This window comes from Rhipicephalus microplus, chromosome 3 (assembly GCF_043290135.1).
Source record: "Rhipicephalus microplus isolate Deutch F79 chromosome 3, USDA_Rmic, whole genome shotgun sequence".
Classification (NCBI taxonomy): Eukaryota; Metazoa; Arthropoda; class Arachnida; order Ixodida; family Ixodidae; genus Rhipicephalus; species Rhipicephalus microplus.
In genome coordinates, this window is record NC_134702.1 from 234,549,695 (window position 1) to 234,569,290 (window position 19,596).

Sequence of the window (19,596 nt, forward strand, 5' to 3'; positions counted from 1 at the left end):
GTTAATTACACAAATTGGATGAGTTGATTAATCCCTGAACGTAATATTTCTTACTGCGCGAAGTGAAAATATGGATGTTATGCGATGATTTCAATTCGAAATGCAATGAATTCCAAATAGCTATGCTAGTAAATAAGGTTGAGAACTTGCCGTAGTTTGTCCTTACGGCCGGCAAAAGAAGATTATTGCACTGGGAAAACCGGTTGATGTTACCATTAGTTGCAGATGAAGCAGATGAAGCTGTAATTGCCGCGTCAATAATAGCGTACACGAAGGCGCGTGTACTTCTTGAACACACCACCATGACAACACCGTGTAGAAAGCGGAGCGTTAATCCCGACGAATATGGCGGGGCACGACCAATAGCCTTCTATGTGGCCATTGTTGGGGTGGTTACGACGGTATAAAAGGCCGTCAACGATAGCGTATAGCTGCGCCTGGCAGCGTATCGCTCGTTCAGCAGGTGCGGTAAGGGGGCTTGACAAAAAGTTGAAAATTGTACTGATGCATGGGTCATTTTTCTTGCTCTGAGGCCATATCCAAGATGTGAAGTTGCGAAATATTGTGATTGTGACTAGTGCGTTGGCGTCGGAAATGAGCAGGAAGTGTGACAGGGCGTCAGCAGCAGAGCGTTGGTGGCTGGAAGGCTATACGACCCGGATGTCATATTCATGCAGTCGGAAGGCCCACCGAGCGAGGTGACTTGACGGGTTATTGAGGTTTGACAACCAGCACAGAGCTTGGTGGTATGTTGCAACATACAAAGGGTGACCGTAAAGAAAGGGGCAACATTTATGTGGAACCCACATTTTGTCCAGGCACTCTTTCTCGGTTACAGTGTAAATGGTCTCAGGTTTTTGAGTGCGCGAGTGGCATATAAAAAGGCCTATTTGGCGTTGGCATTGCCACGTTCGGCCATCACCGCACCAAGGCTGAAACCACGGCTATGAGTGTGAATTTTTTACGTGCGCTTGGAGCGAAGTGATGCAAAATAGGCGGAGACGTAAGCAAAGAAACGCATCGTCAAAAGCTTTTGACCAAGTAGATCGTTGTCGCCTTGAAGTACATTAAAAGGTGCGATGACAGTAGCGAAATTTCGAACGAAGCCTCGAAAATATGACCATAGCCCAATGAAGGTACGCATTGCTTTCAGGTTAATAGGCTTACGGAACTAGGCCACGGCGCAAAGTTTAGCAGGATCGGAAAGAATGCCTTCTTTGTAGACGACCTGGCATAGTACAGTTCGTTTCTGAGTGGCGAATAGGCACTTTTTCAAACTAGGCTGGATACTGGCATTTTAGACACAGGTCAAAACTTGAAGCATTAGTTTAGGTGGGTCAGAAAATCTGGTGAAAACACTATAATATTTCTACGTAATATTTCTACGATATCATCTACATAGCAGAGACAACTGCACCATTTGAGGACACGTAAGATTCAATTCCTCATCCGTCGAAAGGTGGCGGGCGTGCTACAGAGACCGAATAGCGTCACAGTGAATACGTACAATCCATCTGGTGTTAAAACAAGGTTTTGTAGCAGTCAGTCTCAACCATGGGCATTTGTCAGTAACTAGATGGGACATCTAACCAAGAAAAAAACTCCGCTCCTTGCAAACTGTTGAGTGCGTCATCAATTCGTGGCAACGGGCACACATTCTTTCGGGTAATCTTCTTAAGCCGGTGATAATTGACGCAAAATTGTATTGTGTCATTTTTCTTCCAAACAAGGATGACAGGTGATGCCCAGGGTCTGTCTGAACGTTGAACGACTGTGTTGAAACATGTTATTTACCTCGTCATCGATAAGGCGCCTTTCACGCGCCGATACTTGTTAGGGACGCTGTCGAGTGGGCGCATGTCTTTTGGGGTCGATAGTATGCGAAAGAGTCGTTGTGCGGTCGTTTGCCCTTGCTTCGCAGTCAGAAGCGGAAGAGAAATCGTTGAGCAAGCGAAAAAGTTGGTCTGGTGTCATTTTATGGTAACTGGCTATAGTTGGTGTGAAAGATTGCAGTAGTCACCGAGGAGTTGGTATCTCGAGGGCAGCCATATCAGTGGAGCCATTCATTGTGTCGAGAATCGAAGATGGCGCCAGCGCTTCGGCTTTGCCTAGGGTTTGCTGGTGGTTCAAAGTATTAGGCTCAGGCGATGTATTCATGACGTAATTCACATAGGCACCTTAATTTAGATCAAAGTCGGCAAAGGGCAATGACAGTGATCGGTGGTAAACTAGAAGTGCAGATGGCGCAAAAAGCACTCAAACATCGTCTTCAGAGCAAGAGGAAATACAGACAAGAACAGTAGACTGGGCAGGCACGATGGTGTCGCCAAAAACTCTCTAATTTGCAACATGTGTCCTTGCCATCAATGACGTCTGTCGAAAACGGCAAGAACTCGAGCTCAGCCTGGGCGCAATTTGCGATCGCAACATGTGTAAAGAGAAAATCCCCAACTAATATGTATGACGTCATCAGACCAAGATAGCAGCACGATCGATTCTTTAACGTAAAGAACAACCTGGATGACAACACGGACTGTGCAAGGACCAGATGGCTCGACGTGCTGCGCGTTGGCTGTACGAAAGGATAGTCCAGCAGCAGGTGTCGTGACTTTTCTCATACGGTGGCAAATGCGGGCATCAATCACTGAAAGGGCAGCGCCGGTGTCAACCAGGGCTAGCGTTCATGTTCCTTCAATAGCAGATTTAAAAAGGTTTTGGAGAAATTTCACCGGAACCGCAGTTTTCACGACTTGAACTGCGCTACTCACTTCTCCTGGTGCACAGGGCTCCTCATTCGGTGCATGAGGTAATGAGAGCGGAGGTGAGGACAAGGCAGGCGGTGAGAGGAGGGTGGTGTCCTGGAGATAGTATCAGATTCGTAATCGTCTGAATAACGGGATTGGGGTTTACGAGGTGCATGCGTGACCCACGGTGGACGCACATTGTTGCAAATAATCGGTACACGAAAGCGACAGTAACGAACCACATGTCCAACAAGGCCACAAATAAAACAAATAGAATGGTTCTTTTTTGTGCTTCAAGGGTGGCTGGCTCGCGCGTACTGTATGACTGGTCGGGCGAGTGGCGATAGTGGCGCACGAATAGGCGGACGACGTGGGCTGTAAACTTGCAGCACAGGCCTGGAAGCGACTGCGTCTTACGTCGGGGGAGCAGCATTCGTACCCTGATAGAGAAAAGGCGGGACTTATTCGGGCGCCTGGTCCCCGGGGATGTCTTGGAGAACGGGCGCCAATTCGACTGGTCGTGTACAAGCGGCAACAGCGAATGCAGGTGAGCAACCACTTCACGGACAAAAATCTTTATTGAGAAGCAGAAAGGTGATATGCCAGGAGCAAAATCCAATCACAAAATTGAAGTCGCTTGTCGATAAGAGTAGCACTGGCTGCACGTTCTTTGCGCAGCTCATCAAAACTTCGGCAAAGACTGACAAATTGAGGCATTGTGGACGGGTTTTTTGCCAGGAGCACCTGAAAGGCTTCGTCTTCGGTACCTTTCAAGATATGCCTGATCTTATCGGCATCAGGCATTGCGACATCAACGTGGTTTCATAGGCTAACACCTTCTTCATTGTAGCGGGTGAATGTTTCACCATTCTCCTGCGCACGAATACGCAATCATTGCTCCGCTCGAACCTTGAGAACAGCGGGGCGCCTAATTACCTCCAAGAAGTGCGTTTTGACAGCAGCCTATGTCGGGAAGTAACGTAGGTGTTTTTGATGTCATACGCTGTAGTTGAGCTTCGTAGCGTCATCCCAGTGATTCATCACGCTTGCCATTTCGTATTCTGTGGGCGAGTATGCAACATTTTTCTCTTCTGTACCCTTGAAGTATGTTCGATCAGATTGACGCGATGGGTCAGGGCAGACCAACATAGGCACCTGTAAGCACGCGGTAAATAGCATTGAGGAGATGGTTACCCCCTCCCTACATCCTTCTTGATTGGTATTCTGTTCCTTTCTTTATGAAGCACTATGGCAGCAGTTGATCCCCTGTGTATTTCCTCCGGGATGTTTATATACACTTCATCGACGCCCTGGTTCCACAGCGTCTGCATGACTGCTGATATTTGTACTCAAACGCCTTCTCGTCATCTATGAAGGCTATGTATAGTGGTTGGCTATATTCTGAGAATTTCTCTACTACCTCATTGATAGTATGTATGTGGTCGATTGTTGAGTAGCCTGTTTGAAATCCTGCTTGTTTCTTTGGTTGACTGAATTCTATTGATTTCTTAACTCTGTTAGCAATTACCTTTGTAAATACCTTGTAAACTGCGGAGAGCAAGCAGATTGGCCTGAATTCTTCAAGTCCTTGTCATCTGCTCCATGTTGGCACTCTTTCAAGAGTCTGGCACTCTTCCTGTCAGGAGGCACCTCGTAAACAGGGTGGCTAGTATTTGTAACACAATCTGTCCTCCATCTTTCAGCAGATTTGATGTTAGCTTGTCTTCACCAGCAGCTTTACCTCTTTGCATGCTCTCCAAGGCTTTTCTAATTTCTATCATTACGGGTAAGGTGTCATCTGGGTTATTGTTACTTCATATAGTATTAAGGTCGGTGTTCTTCTGGCTACTTTACAAGTATCTGCTAAACTCCTTCACTATTTCAACTATCCTATCCATATTCGTAGTTATTTTGCCTTGTTTGTCGCTTAGTGCATACATCCGAATTCTGCCTATCCCAAGTTTCCTCTTAACTGCTTTGACGCTTCCTCCGCTTCTCAGAGCGTCTTTAATTCTCTCCATGTTATACCTTCTTACATCGCATAACTGACGCCTATTATTCAACTTAGAAAGCTCTGCCTGTTCTATTTTTTCTGCTGTACTTGAGAATTTCATGCTTTAGCGCTTTTTGGTGACGTTCTTCGTCTCCTAGGTCAGCTTGCCAGTGTCCTGTCTAAGTGTCATACCTCGAAGTTTTACTGCACATTCCGTAATGATACTCGTCAGATTGTCATTCATTGCGTCAACGCTAAGACTGGTTTCCTCGATAAGAGCCGAGTGACTGTTCTGAAGTGAGACTCTGAATTACTATACTTTTCCTCTCAGTGCTAGCGCAGTAATTGGCTTGTTTTGTATCGGTTTTTGTCGTTCCTTTTTCAAGTCTAGGTGAATTCGTGACCGTACCATTTTAAGGTCACTGCATTGTACCTTGTCAAGCACTTGCACATACCGCACGATGCCTGGGTGTACAATCATTATAAAGTATATTTTGTTTATTCGCCATTAGGGCTCCTCCTTGTCCACTTACGGTTTTCTCGTTTTCCGTAGAAGGTATTCATATTCCGTAAATTATTGCGTTCTGCGAATTCTACTTGTAGCTCTCCTCTGGCATTTCTAGTACCGATGCCATAATCTCCCACTGCCTGGTCTCCAGCCTGCTTCTTCCCTACCTTTGCGTTAAAGTGTCCCATTAGTACAGTATACTGTGGTTTAGCCTTACTGAATGGTGATTCCACGTAGAAGCTTTCAACTGAGGCATCGTCATGGCTGTATGTAGGTGCGTAAGCCTCTACGACCTTCATCTTGTATCTCTTATTGAGTTTAGTTGCGATACCTACCACAATTTCGTTTCGTTAATGCTATAGTATTCCTCTATGTTACCAGCTATGTTTCTGTGAATAAGGAACCCCACTTTCAGTTAGCTGTCTTCTGTCAGCCAAGCTCCAATAGCAAAGAACGTGACCATTCCGTAGCACCGTATAGGCCTCATCTGTCCGCCCAACCTCACTCAGCCCTATTATATCCCATTTAACACCCTCTAGCTCCTCGTATAGAAAAGCTAGGCTTACCTCACTTGATAAGGTCCTATTAGTAAACGTTGTCAAGTTCATGTGCCAATGGCGGCCTGTCCGGATCCAGAGATTCTTAGCACCGTCTGCAGCGTTAGAGATCTGACCACCGCCATAGTCAGTTGCTTCGCAGCTGCTGGGGACTGAGGGCCGTGAGTTAATTGACGTATGAATGTGGGAGGTAGTGGCCAGATACTACACCAGGTTTGCCAATCTTTCTCTGGTGAGGGATTGCGTTAACGGCGGTGGTCACCAGTGAGGCCGCACCCCAGGCTTCTTAATGCAGTTCCATTGCCATGCGGATTTTTCGTTTTTATCCGGTTGGGAACTGCGCGGAACCAGGATATATATATAATGAGATCTAACAGACAGTTATGCGAAGGAATAATTGTCTGTTAGATCTCATTATATTGTGTCAAAACACGAAAAAACGAGCCCTTAGGTATACACTTCTTTCTCTTTAAATATATATATATATATATATATATATATATATATATATAGAACTTGGAGGGAAGGCACGACAGGTCCGGGTATTTTCTATATTGTGGCACGGCCGAAACGTTAGTAAATACGATCCTTTTCTTATGTGCTATCTTCAAGTTATTTCAATATATATATATATATATATATAATGTTATGGCGTTTATTCGCAGGCACACAGCGAGTATACACAATGGCGACAGTAACGGCCAAGCACGGGCTCTCAGCGCGAGCGCCGTCCTTTTTTGGTAAACCCACTAGAGAACACTTGAGAGTTTGACCCACATCAGTGTTCGGCGGCTTCTCTACAATTACCCCGGGGTCGAAGAGGGAGCCGCCTCGCGACCTAACAGCTTGTCATTACGAGCGGGTCATAGTAAGCCTTCAGGCGCTCCACGTTGACTATGTCGGGCCCGCGACGGCGCATGTCCGAAGATTGTTCAATTGGCTCGACAAGATGGTTGACTGGAGATGTGCGCTCGATCACACGGTAGGGACCTTCATATTTCGGGAGTAGTTTGGAACACAGGCCAGCTACGGAGGTCGGGATTGAGAGCCATACAAGGGAAGCAGGAAGGAACGTGGGTTCAGAAGTGGCGAAGCCATCACGAATACTCTTCTGCTGCTTTTGCTCATGCGTCGTAAATGTCTTGGCCAGCTCGCGACATTCTTCAGCACCCCTGGCGGTCTCGGAAATAGGTGCACACTCAGATGGATCCGGCGTGTACGGGAGTATCGTGTCGATGGTGTGTGACGGGTGCCTTCCGTACAGAAAGAAGAAAGGTGAAAAACCGGTCCTGCTCTGAGAGACGGTGTTGTAGGCGTAGGTGGCGAAGGGCAGTATAGTATCAGAATTCGTGTGGTTGGCGGCGACGTACATCGAAAGCATGTCGCCGAGGGGGTGGTTAAAGCGTTCGGTCAGACCATTCGTCTGCAGGTGGTAAGCAGTTGTTTTGCGGTGGACAGAATGGCACTCCGTGAGAATGGCTTCGACGACTTCTGACAAGAAGACACGGCCTCGATCACTGAGAAGCTCCTGAGGTGGAGCGTGGCGCAGTATGAATCGATGCAGTAGGAAGGGCACAACACCACGCGCAGTAGCCGCAGGGATAGCGGCGGTTTCGGCGTATCGCGTTAAGTGATCTACGGTGAGGAAGGCCCAGTGGTTACCAGCCGACGTCAGAGGAAGTGGTCTATAAAAATCGATAACTATGCGCCCAAAGGGATGCTCAGGGCAAGGTAACGGTTGCAGACTGGCTGGCGACATGTGTGCTGTCGGTTTGCGGCGTTGGCAAGAGAGGCAGGAGCGAACGAACTGCTGCACGTAGCGGTACATCCCGCGCCAGAAGTGGCGTTGTCGAATGCGATGGTAGGTTTTGAATACCGCAGAGTGCGCGCATTGCGGATCAGAATGAAAGGATTCACATATTTCTGACCGCAGACTGCGGGGTACCACGAGTAACCACTGCCGGCCATCGGCGTAGTAATTGCGTCGGTGTAGAAGGCCGTCACGGATGGCAAAATGGCGAGCTTGACGACGCAAGGCACGCGGGGATGGCATTGCGGATGGATCAGAGAGTAAGTCGATGAGCGGGCCGATCCAATTTTCCTTTCGCTGTTCGGTAGCAATGATGTCAACATCAATGGCAGAAACAGCAGCTGAGGATACTGAGCAGAGCACATCACCTTCAGGCAGAGGGGAGCGCGAGAGGGCGTCGGCGTGAGCATGCTGGCGTCCGTTGCGGTACAGCACGCAGATGCCGTAGTCTTGTAAGCGAAGAGCCCAACGGGCCAGACGGCGTGAGGGATCCTTCAAAGATGAAAGCCAGCATAGTGCATGATGGTCGGTGACGACATCGAATGGGTGACCATACAAATAAGGTCGAAACTTTGTAAAGGCCCAGATGATCGCCAGGCACTCTTTCTCCGTGACAGTGTGGTTTGTCTCGGCTCTCGTGAGGGTACGGCTTGCATATGCTACGACATATTCAGGGAACCCGGGTTTGTGCTGCGCCAGGACAGCGCCAAGGCCTACACCGCTGGCGTCTGTGTGCACCTCCATCGGGGCCGTAGGGTCGTAGTGGCGTAGAATGGGAGGATACGTCAGCAAATGGCGGAGCTTCGCGAACGCGTCGTCGCACTCAGACGACCACGAATTGAGGGGCCCGTTACTTCCAAGGAGCTTCGTCAGCGGTGATATATTTGTAGCAAAGTTTCGTATGAAGCGTCGGAAGTATGACCACAGGCCCACGAAACTACGCAGTTCTTTGACGGACGCAGGTTTGGGGAATTCAGCCACGGCCCGAAGCTTGGCTGGGTCAAGAAAAATGCCATCCTTAGACACGACGTACCCTAGGATGGTGAGTTGCCGTGCTGCAAAACGGCACTTCTTCAGATTTAGTTGCAAGCCGGCATTGCTCACACGTGCGAAAACTTGTTTCAGACGTTGGAGATGCGTGGAGAAATCCGGGGCGAACACAACAACGTCATCGAGGTAACACAAGCACGTGTGCCATTTCAAGTTGCGCATAACGGTGTCCATCATGCGCTCAAAGGTCGTAGGTGCATTACACAGACTGAACGGCATGACGTTGAATTCGTACAAGCCGTCGGGTGTGATGAACGCAGTCTTCGGTCAAGCGTCATCGGCCATGGGTACTTGCCAGTACCCCGAGCGCAGATCGAGAGAAGAAAAAACTCGGCTCTATGAAGGCTGTGAATTGCGTCATCGATGCGCGGCAGTGGGTAAACATCCTTGCGAGTGATCTAATTGAGCCGTCTGTAGTCCACACAGAACCACACAGAACCATCTTTCGTCGCAACAAGAACAACAGGAGACGCCCATGAACTGTCCGAGGGCCGAATAACGTCGCGTCTGAGCATATCATACCTGCCCGTTAATTTCCCGACGTTCAGCAGGCGACACGCGGTAGGGACGTTGCCATAATGGTGGATGGGCACCAGTGTTGATACGATGTGTAACAGAGGACGCGCGACCGAGAGAACTTCGCCCGACATCGAAAGAAGAATGATATTCTCGCAGCAGGTCCACAAGCTGGGAACGCTGTACCGACATAAGATTGTCATGAATGTAGGGGCCAAATACATCAGGAGATGATGAATCGTAAGTGAAAACAGCACTGACTGTACGCGAATTGGGACAACGCGAGTCATCAGGTACGTCCAGGACTTGTGCGTTATCCACTGTTTCCACTCTGCTCAGACATTTCCCTCGAACCAAGGTAGCAAACAGTGTACGGCGATGGATTGGTCACAAACATAGCGGCGTTGCTCTGGGTGATTTGCACGGTCGCGAAAGGTACTAGCAACCCTCTCCTTCGGCAAGTACGGTCGGATGGCGAAACGAGTGCAATTGTGTCGGGGAGTCCAGCGCAGTAGACAGATACACCCATCGCCGAGCTTGGAGGCACTATAGTATCGTCTTTCACGAGAATCGTGCTCAGTTTCGAGGGACTGTCTTCCGGCGTCAAGTGCGAGAAGGGTGAGATTTCAATTTCGGCAGCGGCACAATGGATGATGGGGTCGTTGCGGGAGAGAAAATCCCACCCCAGGATTACGTCATGAGAGCATGCAGGAATGATGATGAATTGGCCGACATACAGAACGTCCTAAACGACAACGCGAGCTGTGCACTCTGCTGAAGGATGGATACGACGTGAACCGGCAGTACGAAGGGAAAACCCAGAAATTGGCGTCATTACTTTTCGAAGCAAGCGGCAAAAGTTTTCGTCCATAACGGATACTGCAGCTCCAGGGTCAATAAGAGCAGATGCATGAACACCGTCCACAAGCACGTCTATGACATTAGATAGGAGGCTCTGAGGGCTTTCACATTGCAATAGCATCGCAGTCCTTGCCTCGGGGACTGCGACGACTAGTTTTCCCGCTCATGAGTAGCCGAACTTGGCCTCATGGGGGACAGGGAACGACGTCGTGGAGATGGCGACCTTCGTGGAGATGGACCGGGGCGAAACGGTGGTGGCATAGATGGTGGTTAGTCGTGATAGGGACGGCTGAGGTGGCCAGCACCAGGCGAAGAAATTGGAGCCGGCTGTACGCGATGGCAATAAGGGGCTACGTGACCGGCGTATCCGCAGGCAAAGCAGATGGGCCGGTTGTGGGGTGTGCGCTGTCAGTTCACTGGGGTAGGTCTTGTCCATGACGCAAGAGCCGATGGACGGAACGGTGGCTGGAAAGGCTGCAGGGGGTGCTGGAGCTGAGTCTGAGAGGTCACGTCAACATACGTAGCCGGCATACCCGCTGCAAAGGATGGAGGTCGTGCGACAGCTTCGGCGTAAGTCAGTGGGGTGGGCGGTTGAACGACTGGAAGCGGCCTGGCGACCACTTCGGCGTAACTTGGGGGCGCAGGGGCCGGAAGCTGTTGTGGTTGGTACGCACGCATGACCTCCGCTATTTCCTGCTCAATTGCTCGGCGGATGGGTGGAAGAATGGTAGTTGCCGATTGTTGAGCAGCCGGTGGGTGGGCAAAGGGCAGGAGAGAGAACTGCCGCGCGATTTCCTCCCGTATGAAGTACTTGAGGTCTGCCAGCAGTGCCACCTGATCACAGCTTGCCTCCAAGCCTGCAGTTTACTGAAAGAATCGTCACAAGTGGCAGACCAGGCAGCAAGGTTTCTTGCTGCCTGGTCTGCCAATCATCGCTTCTTCGACCCAGCGAGGAACTTGGTCGAAGGAGCGAAGATCGTCGCGAAATCGCGGACGAAGCGCTGGAAGTAGGCGGAAAGGCTTGTGAAGCTTCAGAGCTGTTTCATGGTTGTCGGGTTGGGAAACGCTGAAACGGCTGTAAGTTTAGCAGGGTGAGGAGGAATGCCGTCCTTCGAAACAACATGGACAAGAATCGTAAGCTTTCGAGCGGCGAAATGGCACATATTCAGATTCAGTTGCAACCCTGCGGTGGAGATGCAAGCAACGACTTTCTGGAGGCGGGTTAGATGGGCTGCGAAATCAGTTGAAAACACTTCAATGTCATTTAAATAACAAAGGCAATCGTTCAGTTTGAGACCTCGAAGATAGAATCCATCATTCGCTCGAAAGTAGCTGGCGCGTTGCAGAGGCTGAAGGGCATGAGTGTGAATTCGTAAATACCGTCGGGTGGGATGAAAGCTGTTTTTTCGCGATTGGCCTCTGCCATGGGTACCTGTCAGTATCCAGAGCGCAGATGAAAAGAAGGAAAAAATTTGGCTCCCTGTAGGCATTCCAAGGCATCTTCAATGCGTGGCAGCGGATAGGCATCCTTGCGCGTGAGTCGGTTGAGACGTCGGAGTCCCAGCAGAACCTGATGAAACCGTCCTTCTTCTTCACCAGCACAACTGGAGAGGCCTTGGGACTGCTTGATGGTTTCAATTATGCCACGTTTCAGCATATCGTCGACATGTTCATTGATTATATGTCGTTTGGCAGTTGACACACGATATAGATGTTGGCGTAGTGGTGTTTCTTGACCAGTAACTATACGGTGACTAACAGACGACACTCTACCTATGGAAGGCTGATTGTGGTCAAACGAGGCTCAGAAACGCTTAAGGGGCTTGATCAGATGCTCCTGATGCCCAGGCGTGAGGTGGCAATCATGGAACTTTCCGAATACATCCTTAGGGTCATTGGCGTCAGTTGCGGGTGTAATGGCAAAAGTCAGTAGAAATGGCTTGTCTGGATACATCAGGTCTTCGAAAATACAATCTAGGGTTTCGAGGCTCCCCAGACACTCGCCGCGCAGCAGGATGTATAGAGAGGCAGAGACGTTGCATGCATAAAGTACCGCCGAACCATTGGAAAATTTGATGACGGCGAACGGGAAGACGATGGTTCAGTGGTGCGCACTAGCTATAATGTGTTGGAACAGCAGCGTCGAATTAGTGGCAGCAGAGGAAAACACAGCCACTAGGACGGCGGACATAGGCGGGGTGCGAACATCAGCTGTGACAAACACTTTCGAGGGACTGTGGTGGTCGGTATAAAAGCACGTATTCGTCAACGTGAGTTCAGCACGAGCGCAGTCGACGAGGGCCTGATGGGGAGAAAGCAAATCCCATCTTACTATGACGCCGTAAGATGAAAGTGGAAGAACAACAAAGTTGACGGCGTACCAAACATCTTGAATAACAACACGTACTGTGCAATGAGCCGTTGGCACGATGAAATGGGAGGTGACTGTACTGAGCAAGATTCGTAAGTGGCGTTGTAACTTTTCTCAAATGGCGACACAGTTTTTTACTAAATATAAAAACAACGGCGCCTGTGTCGACAAGAGCACGTTCAGCAACACCTTACACAAGCACACTAATTTCGATGGGCGGACAAAGAGGAGGGCTTGGAGAGTGCGACGACGACGCAGTTCTTGAGTCTGGAACTGCGGCTGTCAGTTACCCTCTCGAGCGGGGCTCGTGCGCCGAAGTATTGGGGAGACCAATCGGCGATGGGGCGGTAATGACCGGTGACACTCGACAGGGCGTCGTAGGGACAACGAGTCGGTGATATGAGAAGATGGTCGCTGGGGATTCTGGGCAGCCTGGTAATTTGCAGAATTCCCATGGTCTGGAGGCTGGAAGTTGCGAGAGCGGCCGTAGCGTGCTGTATGTCTCACAAAACCGCATGTAAAACAGATAAGTCGATTATCAAAGGTGCCGCTTGGGTTAACGCCACAAGGTGCATGGGGCGAAGTAGGATGGGGTGCCGTGTATGAAGGCAGCGTCGTAGCATAGGAAGACCGGTGCCCGGTATGTGCCAGAAACAGGTGGGGCTGGGGGTCTAGCAGCGACGGCAGCGTAGGTCAGCGGTGTAGGAATAGAGGGCGATGAAGGCAGTGCCTGCGTGACCTGTGTTTTAAAGACCTGTCATAGACGTGGGTCTAACGAGGTCACTGGCTCGGATGCTTCGGCCACAAGAGAAAGTAGACGCGCAACTTCTTTACAAAAATAATTGTTTGGTGTGGGGCAGTAAGACGGCGTGATCAGCAGCTACATCGTGCACGAAGGCGGAAACTTCAGCTGTATCTTCTGCGGCCTTGCGCGTCGAAACACGTTCCTTACGCAACTCGTCGTACCCCTGACAGAGCTGGACTAGGTCGGTAACAGTCTGTGGGTTCCTAGCGACGAGCATCTGGAAGGTATCGTCAACTCCTTTGATGATGTGCTTGATTTTGTCGTGTTTGGTTAGAGATGCATCGACAAGACAATTTCGATGTCTTGTCGATGGATCTCTAACCAAACACGAGAAAACAGACAAGACATCTTCGATGTAACTTGTAAAGGTCTCGTTCCTGCGCTGGACTCAATTACGCAGACGCTGTTGCGCGCGAAGCCGGCGCACGGCGGGCCGACCAAAGACTGTGGCGATGGTAGTCTTGAAGGTGGACCAGTTGATGATTTCGCCTTCGTGATTTTTGAACCAGAGGTTGGCCACACCATCGAGGTAAAAGCGCACGTTCGTTAGCTGGTCGCAGACATTCAATATGTTAGAAACGCTTACGATTTTGCACTCAACGAGCCAGTCCTCGACGTCTTGTACGTCGTCACCGCAAAAAATTGCTGGGTCACGTTGCCGGGGCACGCCAGTACAGAAGACTGCCACTGGTGGGGCAGCTTGAGAAGGACCAGGAACATTCATGGTGAACGGTGAGGGTAGCGTCCGATTGCGAAGTTCCATGATGATGGCAACCTTGGTTTCTCTACCACTTAAAATAGTGGTGTTGTACGTCGAGAAACGTTCAGACGCAGCTTGGTTAAAGGTGCTTTATGAGGCAGACCTGGCTACTGGCATGCGGCGTGCGCAAGCTACTACTACTGCCACCGATCATCATCGTTTTGGTGCTAATGTATATATATATATATATATATATATATATATATATATATATATATATATAGCTATATATACATATTGTTAAGGCGTTTATTAGCCGGCAACGAGCGAGAATATACAATGGCGACAGTCACAGCCAAGCACGGCCTCTATGCGCGAGCGGCGTCCTTGTTGGGTAGCCCCACTAGAAGGTACTCAAGAGTTCGACCCATTTCAGATTTCGGAGGCTTCGCTACAATTACCCCTGGGTCGAAGAGGGAGCCGCCTGGCGACCTAACAGCTTGTTATTATGAGCGGGTCATAATAAGCCTTCAGGCGCTCCACGTTGACGATGTCTTGCCCACGGCGGCGCATGTCCGAAGATTGTTCAACGGTATCGATCAGATAGTTGACGGGTGAGGTGCGCTCGATGACACGGTAGGGGCCTTCGTATTTGGGACGTAGTTTGGAAGAGAGGCCAGCTGCAGAGGTCGGGATCGAGAGCCATACAAGCGCACCAGGAAGGAACGTGGGCTCAGAAGTGGTGGAGCCATCACGAATACTCTTCTGCCGCACTTGCTCTTGCGTCGTAAAAGTCTTGGCAAGCTCGCGACACTCTTCAGCAAGCCTGGCTGTCTCGGAAATAGGTGCACACTCAGATGGATCCGGCATGTACGGGAGGATCGTGTCCATGGTGTGCAACGGGTGCCTTCCGTACAGCAAGTAGAAAGGTGAAAAACCAGTCGTGCTCTGAGGGGCGGTGTTGTAGGCGTAGGTGACGAAGGGCAGTATATTATCCCAATTAGTGTGGTTGGCAGCGACGTACATAGAAAGCATGTCCCCGAGGGTGCGGTTAAAGCGTTAGGTGAGGCCATTCGTCTGTGGGTGGTAAGCAGTAGTTTTGCGGTGAACAGAATGGCACTCCATCAGAATGGCTTCGACGACTTCCGACAAGAAGACACGGCCTCGATCGCTGAGAAGCTCTTGGGGTGGTCCGTGGCGCAGTATAAATCGATGCAGCAGGAAGGACGCAACATCGTGCGCAGCAGCCGCAGGGAGAGCGGCGGTTTCGGCGTATCGCGTTAAATGGTCAACAGCAACGATGGCCCAGCGGTTACCAGCAGACGTCAGAGGAAGTGGTCCATACAAATCGATACCTACGCGCCCAAAGGGACGGTCAGAGCAAGGTAATGGTTGTAGACTGGCGTGCGACATGTGGGCTGACGGTTTACGGCGTTGGCAAGTGAGGCAAGAGCGAACGAACAGTGCACATAGCGGTACATTCCGCGCCAGAAGTAGCGTTGTCGAATGCGAAAATAGGTTTTGAATACCCCAGAGTGTCCGCATTGCGGATCCGAATGAAAGGATTCACATATCTCTGACCGCAGACTGCGGGGTATCACGAGTAATCACTGCCGGCCGTCGGCGTCGTAATTGCGTCGGTGTAGGACGCCGTCACGAATGGCGAAATGGCGAGCTTGACGACGCAAGGCACGCATGGATGACGTTGCGGATGGATCAGAGAGCATGTCCATGAGCGGGCCGATCCAACTATCCTTTCGCTGTTCGGTAGCGATGATGTCAACATCAATGGCAGAAACAGCAGCCGAGGATACTGAGCAGAGCACATCACCTTCAGGCAGAGGGGAGCGCGAGAGGGCGTCGGCGTGAGCATGCTGGCGTCCGTTGCGGTACAGCACGCAGATGTCGTAGTCTTGTAAGCGAAGAGCCCAACGGGCCAGACGGCGTGAGGGATCCTTCAATGATGAAAGCCAGCATAGTGCATGATGGTCGGTGACGACATCGAATGGGCGACCATACAAATAAGTTCGAAACTTTGTAAGAGCCCAGACGATCGCCAAGCACTCTTTCTCCGTGACGGTGTAGTTTTTCTCGGCTCTCGTGAGCGTACGGCTTGCATATGCTACGACATATTCAGGGAATCCGGGTTTTCGCTGCGCCAGGACAGCGCCGAGGCCTACTCCGCTGGCGTCCGTGTGCACCTCCGTTGGGGCTGTAGGGTCGTAGTGGCGTAGAATGGGAGGCGACGTCAACAAATGGCGGAGCTTCGCGAACGCGTCGTCGCACTCGGATGACCACGAATTGAAGGGCCCGTTGTTTCCAAGGAGCTTCGTCAGCGGTGATATGATCGTGGCGAAATTTCGTATGAAGCGTCGGAAGTATGAGCACAGGCCCACGAAACTACGCAGTTCTTTGACAGATGCAGGTTTGGGGAATTCGGCCACGGCCTGAAGCTTGGCAGGATCAGGAAGAATGCCGTCTTTGGACATGACGTACCTCAGTATGGTGAGTTGCCGTGCTCCAAAGCGGCACTTTTTCAGATTTAGTTGTAAGCCGGCATTGCTCACACGTGCGAAAACTTCTTTCAGATGTTGGAGATGCGTGGAAAAATCCGGAGCAAAGACCATAACATCGCCAAGGTAACACAAGCACGTGTACCACTTCAAGTTGCCCAGAACGGTGTCCATCATGCGCTCAAAGGTCGCAGGTGCATTACATAGACCAAACGGCATGACGTTGAACTCGTACAAGCCGTCTGGCGTGATGAAGGCGGTCTTTGGTCGAGCGTCGTCAGCCTTGCCAGTACCCCGAGCGCAGATCGAGAGAAGAAAAAAAATCGGCTCCATGAAGGCTGTCAATCGCGTCATCGATGCGTGGCAGTGGATAAACATCCTTGCGAGTGATCTTATTGAGCCGTCTGTAGTCCACACAGAACCGCACAGAACCGTCTTTCTTCGCAACAAGAACAACAGGAGACGCCCATGGACTGTCCGAGGGCCGAATAACGTCGCGTCTGAGCATATCGTCAACCTGATCATTAATTACTCGACGTTCAGCAGGCGACATGCGATATGGACGTTGCCGTAAAGGCGGATGGGCACCAGCGTCGATGCGATGCGTAACAACGGACGTGCGACCGAGAGAACTTCGCCCGACATCGAAAGAAGAACGATATTCTTGTAACAGGTCCAGAAGTTGGGAACGCTGTACGGCCGTAAAGTTGTCAGCGATAAAGGGGCCAAATACATCAGCAGACGATGAATCAGAAGTGGAAACAGCATTGATGGTACACGACCTGGGAGCGCGCGTGTCATCGGGTACGTCCAGGACTTGTGCGTCGTCGACTGGTTCCACTCTGCCGAGACATTCCCGTCGAAGCAAGGTAACAGCGTACGAGGACGGGTTGGTTACAAAAATAGCAGTGTTGCCCTGGTTCACCTGCACGGTCGCGAAAGGTACTAGCAACCCTTTCCTAGTGCAAGCGCGGTCAGATGGCGAAACAAGTCCAATGGTGTCAGAGAGACCAGCGCAGTAGACAGACACAGCCGTCGTCGAGTTTGGAGGCACTGTTGTATCGTCTTTCGTTAGAATCTTGCTCAGTGTCGGGGGACTGTCTTCTGGCGTGAAATGCGACAAGGGTGAGAGCTCAATTTCGGCGGCGGCACAATGGATGACGGCGTCATGGCGGGAGAGAAAGTCCCATCCCAGGATGACGTCATGAGAGCATGCCTGAATGATTATGAACTGGGCGACATACAGAACGTCCTGGATGACAACGCGAGCTGTGCACCCTGCTGTAGGATGAATCCGGTGCAAACTTGCAGTACGGAGGGATAACCCAGAAAGTGGCGTCGTCACTTTTCGAAGTAAGCAGCAGAGTTTTTCGTCCATAACTGATACGGCAGCTCCAGAGTCAATAAGAGCCGATGCGCAAACACCGTCCAGAAGCACGTCAATGACATTCGAGGGGCTGCTCTGAGGGCTTTGACATTGCGATAGCGTCGCAGTCCTTGCCTCAGGGACTGCGACGACTAGTTTTCTCGCTCATGAGCTGCGGCACTTGGCCGCATGGGAGACAGGGAACGGCGTCGTGGAGACGGTGATCTTCGAGATGGACCTGGGCGAGATCGAGGTGGCATAGACGGCGATTCTTCGCGATAAGGACGGCTGAGTTGGCCAGCAACAGGTGAAGAAATTGGAGCCGGCTGTACGCGATGGCAATAACGGGCCACGTGACCGGCGTAACCGCAGGCAAAGCAGATGGGCCGGTTGTCGGGTGCGCGCCATCTGTTCATCGGGGTAGGTCTCACCCATGTCGCAAGGGCTGATGGACGGAACGGTGGCTGCATGGTGGACTGAAGCTGAGGCTGAGGGGCTACGTCAGCATACGTAGCGGGCACACCCGCTGCAAAGGACGGAGGTCGAGTGGCAGCTTCGGCGTAAGTCAGAGGGGCGGTTGTTGGAACGACTTGGGGTGGCCTGGCGACCACTTGCGCGTAACTCAGGGGCGCAGGAGCCGGAGGCTGTGGAGGGTGGTACGCAGGCATTACCTCCGCTGTCTCCTGTTCAATCGCTCGGCGGATGGGAGGGAGAACGGTAGTAGCCGATTGTTGAACAGCAGGTTGGTGGGCAAAGGACACGAGCGAGAACTGTCGCGCGATTTCCTCGCGGATAAAGGACTTCAGGTCTGCCATCAACGCCACTTGGTCACAACTGGCCTCCAAGCCAGCAAGCATTGCAGCTCGTGGTGCGGAGCGTCGGGTCATCGAACGCTGCCAGCGGAGCTCCTCGTAGCTCTGGCACAGGGTGATGACCTCAGCCACCGTGCCGGGGTTTTTGGCGAGCAGCATCGTGAAGGCATCATCGTCAATGCCTTTCATGATGTTTCGGATCTTGTCAGACTCGCACATGATGTGATTGGATTTGTTACATAGGTCAAGGACATGTTCAATATAGCTGGTGAATGAGTCACCAGCCTCCTGAGCACGTTCACGCCAACGCTGCTCGGCTTGCAGCTTGGGAACAGCGGGGCGGCCGAAGACGTTGACGATTGCGGTCTTGAAATCGAACCAGGTGGCAAAATCGGACGCGTGGTTGTTGTACCACAAACTGGCGACACCGGCAAGGTAAAACACCAAGTTGGTCAGCTTGCCGTCTTCGTCCCATTTGTTGGGGACGCTCACGCGCTCGTAAATGGTGAGCCAGTCCTCCACGTCAGTGCCATCAGCGCCAGTGAAGATGGGTGGATCGTGGATTCTGGTGACACCGGGACAAGGAGGTGGCATTGGAGGAGGCGTTTGTTGAGAAGCAACGTGGTACATAGTAGATGGCAGGGTACGTGATCGTAGCTCCAAAGGCATAGACAGGGATCTCAGCCCTCTCCACCAAATTGTTAAGGCGTTTATTAGCCGGAAACGAGCGAGAATATACAATGGCGACAGTCACAGCCAAGCACGGGCTCTGAGCGCGAGCAGCGTCCTTGTTGGGTAGCCCCACTAGAAGGTACTCAAGAGTTCGACCCATTTCAGAGTTCGGAGGCTTCGCTACAATATATATATATATTGCCGCAAGGTAGGCTGGCAACTATAGTGGCCATGCTCTGAGGAGGATAAAGAAGTAGTTCTGTAGGCGCGTGCTCTGGCGCTCGTGCTTTTGACCTTTGGTTGCGAAAGTAAACGCCC